Below are 11,882 nucleotides of genomic sequence, written 5' to 3'. Positions count from 1 at the left end.
TTCACAATTTAGAAATAAAAGTCCCCAGAAATTCACATTAAGAAACTAGTCACAGATATTTTAAACAAATATGCAATTGAGCTACTATAAGCTATTGTACAGGACATCTTAGTCTGCCAAACCGATCTACTTTTAGGCTCACCTGCCCTGCTCTTTGTGTCCTCCACTGGTCCCGCAGCTGAGAGCCAAGACCCCCAGACTCCACGCAGAGTGTTTGGAGATGGAAGCCAGTGGGAATGTGGCTCTGATTCAAGGTCGCCCTAGGGTGCTCAGCAACACAAGTTTGTGGATCTTCCATTTGCTGCTGCTGAGACCTCTGACTCACTCACTTTAAAAGTTACCTGCATCATGTCAGTGTAAGAACTTCCATATTTGGGGGAGTAGCTTCTTAATACAGAAATCATAAAATGGACAAGAAGTAATTAGGTTTTTCTACAGATGGACAGTACAGAGCAGTAGGTAAGTGCTTAGATTTGAAACAAAGGTCTAAGTTTGAATTTTGCTCAGGTGGGTGATATCATTTGTTATTTAATCTCTTTCTAAACTCAATGAGAAATTACTGGAAATAACGATTGAGGTACTCACCTCACAGGATTAAGAGTACAAAATGCATGTACTCATTACACTGTCTGACACACAAGAAACATTCAATTCATATTATTAGTTATTAATGTTTTATCCAAGATTCTATGAACCTGACATGGCATCAGGACTGGAACTAGGGTGAGGCAAACCAGATGCCTAGAGCACAAAATTAAGGTCTCACCTGCCTGACAGAGAGTGAGTGCCTTCTTAAATTTTGTACCCTAGACCCTCCCTGCCTACCCTAGTCCTGTCCCTGCATAGCACACACAAGGATAGCCTAATACTGATATAACAATGTCATAAAGGCCACTTACATAGCATTTTTTTTTTTTGCGGTACGCGGGCCTCTCACTGTTGTGGCCTCTCCCGTTGCGGAACACAGGCTCCGGACGCGTAGGCTCCGCGGCAGGTGGGATCTTCCCGGACCAGGGCACGAACCCGTGTCCCCTGCATCGGCAGGCGGACTCTCAACCACTGCACCACCAGGGAAGCCCCACATAGCATATTTTTAAAACCTTTTCTCCCCCACTTGCCCAAATGGAGGCATATATAAATTACTTGGGCCACCCAAAAAAGTTACATATATCATCTGAAGCAAATTACATAGTTTAGGAATCCTTAAAAGAATGTGATCATCAAATGCAAGCCTGTGTTAAAATTACTTTTTATTCTCTTAATGTACATAGAGCAATTTAATAAAGAAAGCCGTGGCCCAGAAGTAGGCTCAGTAGCAGAGTGAAATCAAGATGTGATCAAAGATTTTCTCAAGATAATCCATAAAGGGGGATAATCTATATGGGAAAACCAAAAGATAATAGAATCAAAAGGCTTGCTACCTCTGAATTAGCTGATGGGAAATGGGAACAACAAAAATAGCAACAACTGGCTTCTAAGATATTTCTGCACAACAGGTTCAGGGAAAAGGATACAGGTCTCTTTGGTTGTGACAATCCTCAATTTTTTTCCTATTCGAATGCCTAATTTTTGTTAAGTTCTGGTCTGAACAAAATTTAAATGAAAACATTTGTTGGAAGGCAGGAAACAAATCTGTTCCCTTGAATGTGTTCACTTATGCCCATAAAGTTCTTAATCTAGTGGTTCATGAATTAAATAATGCCTAACTGAACAGTCATTTAGCATTTAATTGAGGTACATCTTTTCATTTTCCTTTTTATTGGTATTTGTGATGTTTTAATTTCTCAAATATAATGCTAAAGCTTTCCTTTAAAACCCCTTAGAAATTCAATTAAACTCAAGCTCTCATACTGTCCCTGTGTTCTCTATGCTTGGAAGTACAATGTAAGGAGACTGTACCACATGGGTCAGGCTTACCTGCTCTGTAACACTTACAATCTTATATACCTACTATCTTACTTAATGACTCCTTACTGCTTAAGGTTCTCTACACAGCTGCTTAAGGTTCTCTACACAGTATGCAATGTATATTTTCTTTACCTTACCTTATCAAATTTCTTTGCACCACAACACTGCCACAAAGCACTTAAACGTTGATAAAATTATTAGCCTCAGATGATAAGTGGACTCTGACTCATTTGTTTAACAGCAGATGCTAATAAGGACAAGATTCTATCATGATGATGAACTTTAACCTCACCTTTAGCTCCCAACTGATCTCAAATAAAAATTCTATTAGTCACAAGAAGAAATAAGGGAGATAGAATGGTATCTGCTTAAACCATACGTACAATTCCACCTAACCTTCACTTGCAAAACTGTAATTCATTTTTCAAGGAAGCACACCAAAATTAAGGTAGGACCTCAGAAATCTCTCAAGTTTTGAAAATACTGCCAAAATGCCAATTTGATTACCGACGAAGGCATCCACAAGTATCTACTTCTGAATAAAAGACCATATTCAAAATGCTTTGTAATTCAATTAGAAAGCCTTGCAACAACGTGAACTGGTATAGGGAGCAGTTGAAGTCCGGAGGCCATGTCTGATTCATTTACCATTCCCAAATGCCTTTGGTTGCAGCAACCTAATGAAGTCTAAGAAGGCAGCAGACGTGTAACATCTTAGGATTTTGTCCTTCCTGAACTCCAAACTCCACTGGAGTTCCAGTTTATCCTGAAGACAGGATGGTTGAATAAAGCAGGAAGGCATGTTTCAGTGCCAGGGACCAGAAGGTAACTTAGAGAAACTATCATTTTCCCCTCTCCTATCAGCTCTGACCCAAAATTATCAAATGAATTGATGCATGTTCAAGTACTTAATATATCAGAATGGCTAAATGTCTATATGACGGTCTTTCCATCCCCTATTATCCACCAAATTATAAACACTGTAGAGAAGTTTTATTCCATTCTCTATTTTCTAGTACCTAGCTCAGTACTCTATGTAGTCAGTCTACATCAGCAGCAGTGTTAGAGATGTGATGATGAAAAGCCAGATATAGTCCATGCCCTCGAGGGTGTGCAGTCTTGCAGGGAAGAGAGACAATAAAGAAATACATGTTAAGCTGCCACTTCACGTAACTCCAGGGAGCATACCTGTGTCATACTATATATACACTTTTCTATGCAAATTCAATGAACATGCTGAACAATTTTTTTTGAAGAAAACAACAAAAAAGAGAACTATTGAAATAGGTAGGTGATCATAACTCCATTCCACACATATAAGCCCCAGAATGAAAGAGATAAAGACATGGATCTGCTGCCCCCCGCCCCCGCCAATCAGACTGAGAGCCATAGTTGTCCCTCACAATGAGCAGCTCACCACACTGTGATTCCACATAATCACACTGTGATTATGTATTATAATGTACATATTTCTTTTCCAACATGATCTCTGAATAACAAGTTAAATACCTGATCCAGCACTCAAAGGAAAAGTAATTCTATTGCAATGCTAGAGGAAAAATGTGTTGACGCTCTGTTAGTTTCCAATGTGGTAACTTCCTAAGTGTTTTTTTTAGAGTAAGCTTGAAGATAAGTAATTTTTGCCTGCCACACTGACCTTAGCATCTAAGATACAACTTTTCTGTAACTGCAACTCTAACTGCCCTCCAATGGCGCTCAATCACTAACATCATTTTACTGCCATGATTAAAAATATGGTGTCTTAACTTGGCCAGCATGGATTCAAATCCTAATTCCAAGCAATAAGTGGTTGTGTGACCTCAGGGAAGTTACTTAGCCTCCCTGTACTTTAGTTTTCTCGTTTACCTTGGGGTAATAGTGCCTCTACATCATAGGGTTGGTACAAAGAAGATTTAAGGCAATTTTATACATAATATATATTCAATAAATATTTGATAAATGCATGAACCAAAGTATCATTATTATGCAATCTAACTTAACTTCTGGTAAACTTATTTCCAAAGGACTGGCCTAAGTAAACAGTAGTGACTACCACTTAATAAGCTCTACTGCTATTACCCAATAATTCATAAGCTTGCTGATAAAAAATCCTCTTTTCTTTCTTTCTTTTTTTTTTAATAGCAACACCTGATTCTAGGCAACTGCATAGTGAGACTGAATATTTATTTCACTTTTTGAGTGGTTAAAAAAAAAAAGATTATACATACCAAAAATGTAAGGGTGATCTTGAAAAATAAAACTGTAATATTATATTACATCCAAGATGCAATTAATTGTATAGCTAAAATGAGAAAACTGAATTCTTCATCTTCACACAGATGAAAATGGACCACCAAACTACACTGTTTACCTTTCTGCCAATAAATTATTTCTAACTGCTACAATAAAGATGCTTTCACTTTTTACATTGTGTGTGTGTGTGTGCACGTGCAGATTGCTAAAACATAAATCTCTAAGACTGCAACTTTCTATAACATTTCAAATGCAATAATACACACCATCGATGACGCTATTTAACATCTAAATCACTTCTGCAGTTTATATTATGGAAAAAAATTGTTTATCATGGAATTAGCTTAAAATTCTTGGCATACATTACCAATCGTATAAACCTTAATAACCCAACAAGATATAAGAAGCAGTACTTCAGTTTTATCTTTCACATATTAGTATGCTAGGTCAATATGAATTTTTTATCCAAGATTCAAACAACACAGCGACTTACTTTTTAAAAATTAAATTTAGGACTTATCAAAGACTTACATTTAAAAATAAAAACTGGGAGCATTACCAAGTTTTAAAGCCAAATATCAGCAATCACTTTTCAACAATATCTTGTGGAAGAGTAAATTGGTAAATTCACGAAGGCAGGCAAAGCTACAGCAACACAGAGCTGTTGAATTTATTCTATGCCATTATTACAGTACTGTGAAAGATCAGAGAATTTGTTTTCAGAACCAAAACCTGACACAATTTTTTCCTGAATTTAGTCTGTATGTTTTGAAAATAATATTTTTACTCTCATAAGTATCTAGGTTAAAGCAAATAAGATATTACCATAAGACTCACTGAAATATGAAAACTTTCAAGAAGCACAAACTATAAGCTCCTTTGAAATAAGTACTACTCAATTTTACAGTCACCTTGCCTAAGGCAGGTGATACTAAAGGTAAAAACTCAAAGGAAGATACTGTGGTTAAAAAATGAAACAAAACAACAAAGAATAAAGGAAAATGCATGAATTTTGTTGAGGAAAGAATGAGATATCATTAGGGAAGAACAGAATCCATTGAAAGTTAGTTTCTTCCACATCTGTATTCTGTTATAATGAATGTTGCTTGCAAAAGCAGGATGGTGACAAGGTGTCCAAAATGCTGTTATACAGAAATTTTGCTGTAATAGAAAATGATTCCTTTGCCATGTCCACATAGAAAACTACCCTGATTTTACAGACCTCTAAGGAAGAACAAACATCTTTCTACAATTTATATTAAACTTCTGAAAATAACTCCTTTTTATTCAAAGGTAGGGAACATGTCTCCTTTATTAATTTCTGTATTTCTGCCCCTAGTAGAGTGCTGGAGGCACTGTGCATGAATGCACTTACATTTGTTCATAAATTCAGCAAATAATTACTGAGTAGTTAACTTTGTGTCAGACACTACTGTATAAGTAGTGAGGTAAGGCACATGACAAATGAGGGCCCTGCTCAGGTAGCTTACAATCTAGTGAGCGAGACAGACATTTACCAAATAAACACAGAAATAATTAAGTTCCTCTTGTGATGATGCTACAAAGAATTACAGAGTATGGTGAAGATATAGTGGGAACTTACTCTAGTTTGGGGAAGGAGGGGTCAATGGTCAGAGAAGGTTCCCCTGAGAAATAACATTTAAACTGAGACTTGAAAATTAACTAGGAGTGGGCCAGACTTGGGAAGGGGAGGGGAAGCAGCCCAGGCAGGAGGATGTAACACGTACAAAGGTCAGGAAAGAGCTTTTGTAGGTAGTAATTGAAAAGCACGGTAAATGAGAAAGGCTGGGGTTAAGGATGGAGAGCTAGATAGGAGACAAGAGAAACTGTGAGCATTAAACAGAGTAAAAGGGTAACAGTATTTGAATATTTAAATCATTTTAAGTCTTTTTCTCATGTAAAATAAATAATCTAAGGGAACTGAGTCTTTATTCCACAATATTAAATATCTATAGTCAGAAGACCTGGATTATGCCTCGGTCCCACCCGTTACTAGTTCCGTGGTCTTGCACTTAACCAATCTGAACTTCTTTATTCTCTTTGTAAACAGGTACTCAATTATTTTACCTACTGGGAAACACAATGATAACACAACAGTCCTGTTCTTACAGATCTTACATCCTTAAAGAAAAAAAGATCATGTATATGGGACACAACCTAAGCCCTATAAGAGATGAGGTCCAAAAGTTCACACAAGGCTCCTGCAAAACCCAAAATGACAATAAATACGGACACTGGTGAACTGCAAACTACTATAAAAATACAAGCGTACACATCATTCTGTGAGCCCTAAGTTATTCAGTGTGCAGAGCTCCAAAATGACCACAGTACTCCAGCATGTGACTGAAAGATGATAAATACAATAGAAACATTATCCCGCCATTCCGTTACTCACCATTCGCCATTGGTGAAATATCAATACTATAATGAAGCTCAGAGATGAAGAGCAGTTGGTGTAGAATCGAACCAAGGACAAAAACTAACACTCACTAGACAAATGCATTATATTAATTTTACTAATTTCCAAATTTTCCTGACTTTTGGTTCAAAAGTCATTCCACAACCTCCTAACTGCATGTCAAAAATAAGAACTCATTTCTCACTTCCTCCAACAAAAAGCAAATGCCTACATGGCCGTATAGAAAATACTTTCACATTCTTGCTTTACCATAACTGACTCATATTCAGTTTATGGTCTATTTAAACTACCGCACCCTTCTAACACAGCACTGAGCCAGTCACCTCCACATAATTTTCCATTTGTTCAGTCAGTCTTCCTTCCTTGTCTACTGCATTACTTACTTATGGTACTAATTATTTTTTATTTTACTTCATTCTATAGTACCATACCTCTCTTTCATTTTAAAAGTCATATTAATTTCCAGACCATCTGAGTTTCAATCAAAGACGAATGTAAGAGTATTTCTGATCCTATAAAGTGTTTTTGCATTCAAAAGTTAAACACATTGTGGATAATTTTAATAATTTCAGAGTACATTCAAAATACTGCATATTTAAATGGTCAACTTATACAACAGTAAACCATGACTGATTACCTACTATCAGTAGATACCCGATTTTTAGCTATAAACTTACCAGGAAGAGATCTTAATGTCAATGAACATACTCCTAAAATTCTATTAAAGAACTATCTAATAATAATATATGTGAACTGTAATTATAATTGGTCACAACAATGGGTAAGACTGGAACAAGCACACTGCTTTCTGCTCAATATAAAACACAAATGTCCATTTTTCCATTCTTTAATATAAAATAAGGATGAGTTAAAACTCATAGATGATGCTAAGAAAAATAAAATATACAAGAGCCTGATGTTATTAATTACACACACACACACACAACACACACACGAGCCAAGAAAATGAGGGGAAGTAAATAAAAATCAACAAAAATGTGATGCTACCTCCAAGAAATGCAACGTATCTTCTTTTCTAGTAATGAGCACAACTAGAAATAAACTCTTTCTTGCTGCTGCATTATTTGAAAAAGTGTAAAATAAGTTTCGTGAAAGAATCCTAATCCCATTGTTCTCAGCTGAGGGTAAAAAAACAGAGTAAAGACTAAGGTAGGAAGGGAAAGGAATATCTTTCACCAGTAAGGATGAGCTGTATTGTTACCTGACTTTCTCCTGTCCCATCAACTACCCTTTAAAATGGTAGCACAGTCCATCATTTAATATACCTCTAATAAAAGGAAAAAATAGGTAAGTTAAAACTGATTCTTCTTATTTTTCCAACAGGTTAGATTGCGTGCTTTTCTTTTGCTGAGGAATTTCTCTCCAGCTCAAAAAAACTCTTCACCTCACAGATGGCTTCTTAGAAATAGCTAAAATTCATTACTTTGCAACTTCCTCCACCCTCTTCAAAAAATAAACAAACTCCCTACTCCTTTCTGGTGCGGCAGCTCCGATGCAGAAGCTGGATTACAACTAGATCAGATTCAGACGATCTGTCCCTACGTTGTGTGACCTTGGGCACGTCATTTATCCCCTCAGTTTCCTCATTAGCATCCAACTGTGAATGCTCTTTGAAAACAGTAAACAGTAAAACAGTAAATACATCTTAGGAATTACATCTTTATAGCGTTAAGCTTTTCTACTTAGGGTAAAATTACCTCCTTAGAGGGACCACGTCATGAAACTGGTACTGAATCCGTAGGTCTCTGTCAACATTTGACTCTTTCTTCTACAGTTCTCCTCTTCCCTCAGAGGGCATAACCCGAGTCACCTCAAAAGCAGACTCCAAGCGCCCCTTCCTTCCTCCACTCCTTCCCTCTCCTATTTCTAAAGCAGGGGGAAAACAGCAGCCTCATCTCCCCGCCCCAAGCCACACCTTCAAAGGACCCCACCCCAGGCACATCCGCCCTCTCCCTCCTCCGGGGGCACCAGAGGCCAACCTCGCCCTTCCCCTCCCGCCCCCACCTAGAGGAGACTTCCTGGAGGCGTTCAGGCCCGAGCAGGGCAGGCGGCATTTACAAACCCGCTTTACGCCACTCGCGTAGGGTAACCTCGCTTACGCCCATAGGGCCCCGTTCCCAGCCCCGTCCGCTCCGCCTGCCAGAACCAAGCCCGAGTGCCTCAGCCACGACCCCCGTGTGACCCCAGAGCTCTTCTGCTCCGCGCGGGACTACGGTGACTGGGACAGAACAGCCACACCTTACCGGCAACTGAGGCAGTGACTTCACTTGCCACCTTTGGAGCCCTCTTCAACTCCCAGATCAATTCACTCCGGCGACGCCGGAAGGACCCGAGAGGAACCAGGCGTTGTCCGGAATCCTGCCCTGCCGGAGTCGCGCAGGGGCCTATGGGGACTCGTAGTCCCACTCGCCGGTGTTGTCGGCAATTCCTGCACATGCAAGACTACAATTCCCGTCAAGCCATGCGGTAGAGCCTTAGGCGATGGGTGGGGACACTTTTAGCCAATAGTAGGAGAGTTCCCTGTCTGTGCGGGAGGAGGTGAGAAAAAGAGAGAGGGTGCACGGAAAGAAGAGGAAGGGAGGGGTCAGCTCTCACCTGCGCCAATCAGGATGCAGGGTCGGCCCAGCAGGCGACTCACCCATTGTGGGGGCGGGCTAGCGGAGCCGAGGAAGGAAGCGGGGCGGGGGGAGAACTCCAAGTGGGGAATGTGGGGCGGTCGAGCTGCGCGGGCGGAGAGGAAGCCGCGGGAATAATAGGCAGGGTGGAGGGAGGGCGCGGTGTGAGGATTCACCCTGGCTGGAGGAGCAGTTTCCCCGAAAGCGGCCAAGCACCAGGCACACCGAGCGGCGAGACCTGCGGCTCAGGCAGGGATAGGTTGAGCCTGGGCTCCTCGCGGAGGTGCCCGGACGGGGCGGGAGGCTGCTGTAGGTGTCAGGCCACTGAGTGAAGGGAGAGGGGTCCCCGGGGAAGGGAAGCGGCAGAGCAGCTGCAGAAGTGCGGGGAGCGCGAAGGTACCAGGGCAGCAGCTTCCCGCCGCCTTCAGCCAGGGCAACAGCCGGAACAGCAGGGGGAGGAGCAACAGCTGCCGAATTCGCCAACTAGAGGAGGGGGAGGCGGAGCTTAGGTCCCTGTAGCAGCAGAAGGCGCAGCCTGGACTGTAGTTTCCCGGGAGAGAGGAGAGCAGGAACAGGAGAGGAGCGCAGTCCTCGGAGCCTCTGCTCCAGCATCCCGCCAGGGGCTGCAGGTGTGTGGGAGGTAAGCGTGGGTGCCTCTATGGGCGTCTCCTCTGCCCGGGAGAAAGCGTCTTCCAATAGGAATTTTATCAAGGCACAGCCAAAAAGAGTCTCTGACTCGGGTTAGGGAACTGGTGCAAACCCTTTAAGGTGAAAGATGTACGTTTTTGGAGTTTGCGGGGGGATAAAAAGCAAAAGGTGGCTTGACTCAGGGTATAAAGGGCGTGGTTAGTGTTTTTGGTTTGAGTTGTACCATTAAAACTATTCTGGGAAATTTTAATATTGAGGAAACTGCTAATTGAGGACAAGGTGGATGATATTTGGATAGGTGCGTAGCTGGTAAAAAACAAAAATTTTGTCACTGATAGAGAATTACTTCAGAACTGTTTCACTAGGAAAATAACTTAGCATTCTTCTTTAATCTATCCTTCACGTTGTTTTATCAGATTGCCCTGCTACCGACCTGTTTTCCAGGGTGGTTATACTGCAGGTTCCTAGAATTGAAAGAGATGTCTATTAAAGAAGGAAATACAGTCAGGAATAATCACGATGACTGAACCTATCAGAAGTATAACTTTTGCCAGCAATAATGTAAAAATGTTTTTTAATGGAGACACTTCGCTTTCCTTCCAGTGGCTTTAAACTATCGGAACAAAGACTAGGACTCAGCCTACAGTGGGAACGTATGGTGTACTTCACAGCTGCTTCTTATTCTCTCATTTGTGTCTAGTAATATTTGTACATTTTAAAAAACAAAAGTACAAGAAAAGCTGTGCAAGGATCTTTTCTGTTTAGACAGTGTATGCTAAATGATTTCCCTTAGTATGTGTTATGATGGGCTCAGGCTTAACGCATGTAATAGTGTCATAAAATAATAGTTTATTCTTAGTATTAAACCACGTGTGATTTCTTTGAGTGTAATTAAACACCAATAGGTGAAAATATGTTTTAATACTAAGATGAAAGTCACATCTACCTTTGTGTAACTATGACAAAATTACAGCCTTTTTTTAAGAAAAAAACTGTAAAAAGCTATTTGCCTAGTTCATTTTCTTTTTCTTTTTGTCACAGAGGTTCTCCAGATTACATGGCTTTTAATCATAGTAGCATATTGCAGCACATTTTGCTCTGAAATGCTTTCCTTGTGACAGTTGTATATTTCAGAGTCTGCCTGAATACTTTAATCTGGGTTTTTTTTTTTTTTTTTTTGAACTAGGGTCAATAAAATGGAGTAATTACCTTCTATTCTTGTTTGTTTTGTTTTGTTTTCATGGTTTGCTGATTTACTCATGATTTGGGGATTTTATTTCTGTGATACAAAATTCCTTTTTGAAAAGAAATGGCTGGAAAGAATTCTCTTCATAGCTTCAAGTTCAATCCTACTGAGTGCTACTACTGATAAGCCTAAGTGACTTATCAATGTATATACTCCAACACTCCCTCCCATACTCTCACCCACTAGAGGAATATATAGGGGGACAGATCTTAGAAAAACAGCTGCTTTTCGATTGTCCTCAAGTAGATCAGGTAAGTATTAGAAACAGCAAAGAGCTTAGAAGAAAGAAAAAGCAACAGTAGCCACTAAATTTAGCAGCCATGGTAAGGATGGGATTTTATATCTTTGCTACATCACAGGAGAGTCTGTTAATCCACATAGCTGATATGACCCTGTGAAAATGATTTTAGGGGGAAAAATGGGTACTAGGGTATAGTTAGTTAGGCTTGGAAAAGATTGTGTTTGCCCTTGTTATTTCTGATTAAATAGATCATCCTGAATCAGAGTCTCAGATTCTCTCTCAGACTCTGCTACTGATTCATTCTGTGAAATTGAATACTTGCTGTCACTGGGTCGTTTCCCCCATGTAATAATTAATAATAATACTGGCAATGAAGTTCTTTCAGGGCCTTTATCAGAAGATCTTTTTGAAAGGGTTTGATTGGGAATCAGTTAATAATCAAGTAAGTGAGATAGAAAATAAATACCAAAACAGTGGAAATTCAGATGTACTTTGAATCCCAACTATTTA

At 39.9% G+C, this 11,882-nt stretch overlaps 2 protein-coding genes across 3 annotated transcripts in view; one reads left to right on the top strand and one right to left on the bottom strand.

The window, feature by feature from the left end:
• Positions 1-9,126, bottom strand: part of PDCD10 (programmed cell death 10) — a 39,314-nt gene extending 30,188 nt beyond the window's left edge. Inside the window, exons 1-2 of one of the 2 annotated variants that reach the window (XM_029215039.1) lie at positions 8,866-9,126; positions 8,320-8,488 (exon numbers count right to left, since the gene is read on the bottom strand). The gene's annotated coding sequence lies outside the window, so the exon portion shown is untranslated. The remainder of the gene's footprint in view (positions 1-8,319; positions 8,489-8,865) is intronic. The other variant, XM_029215038.1, reaches the window with a different exon arrangement.
• Positions 9,127-9,421: 295 nt separating this feature from the next.
• The window catches only part of SERPINI1 (serpin family I member 1), a 68,289-nt gene continuing 65,828 nt past the window's right edge, over positions 9,422-11,882 (top strand). Inside the window, exon 1 of the mRNA XM_029214270.1 lies at positions 9,422-9,877. The gene's annotated coding sequence lies outside the window, so the exon portion shown is untranslated. The remainder of the gene's footprint in view (positions 9,878-11,882) is intronic.

This window comes from Monodon monoceros, unplaced genomic scaffold (assembly GCF_005190385.1).
Source record: "Monodon monoceros isolate NGI ecotype Baffin Bay Population unplaced genomic scaffold, NGI_Narwhal_1 Super_Scaffold_11, whole genome shotgun sequence".
NCBI classification, from domain to species: domain Eukaryota; kingdom Metazoa; phylum Chordata; class Mammalia; order Artiodactyla; family Monodontidae; genus Monodon; species Monodon monoceros.
This window is presented reverse-complemented; position numbering and strand designations above follow the sequence as displayed.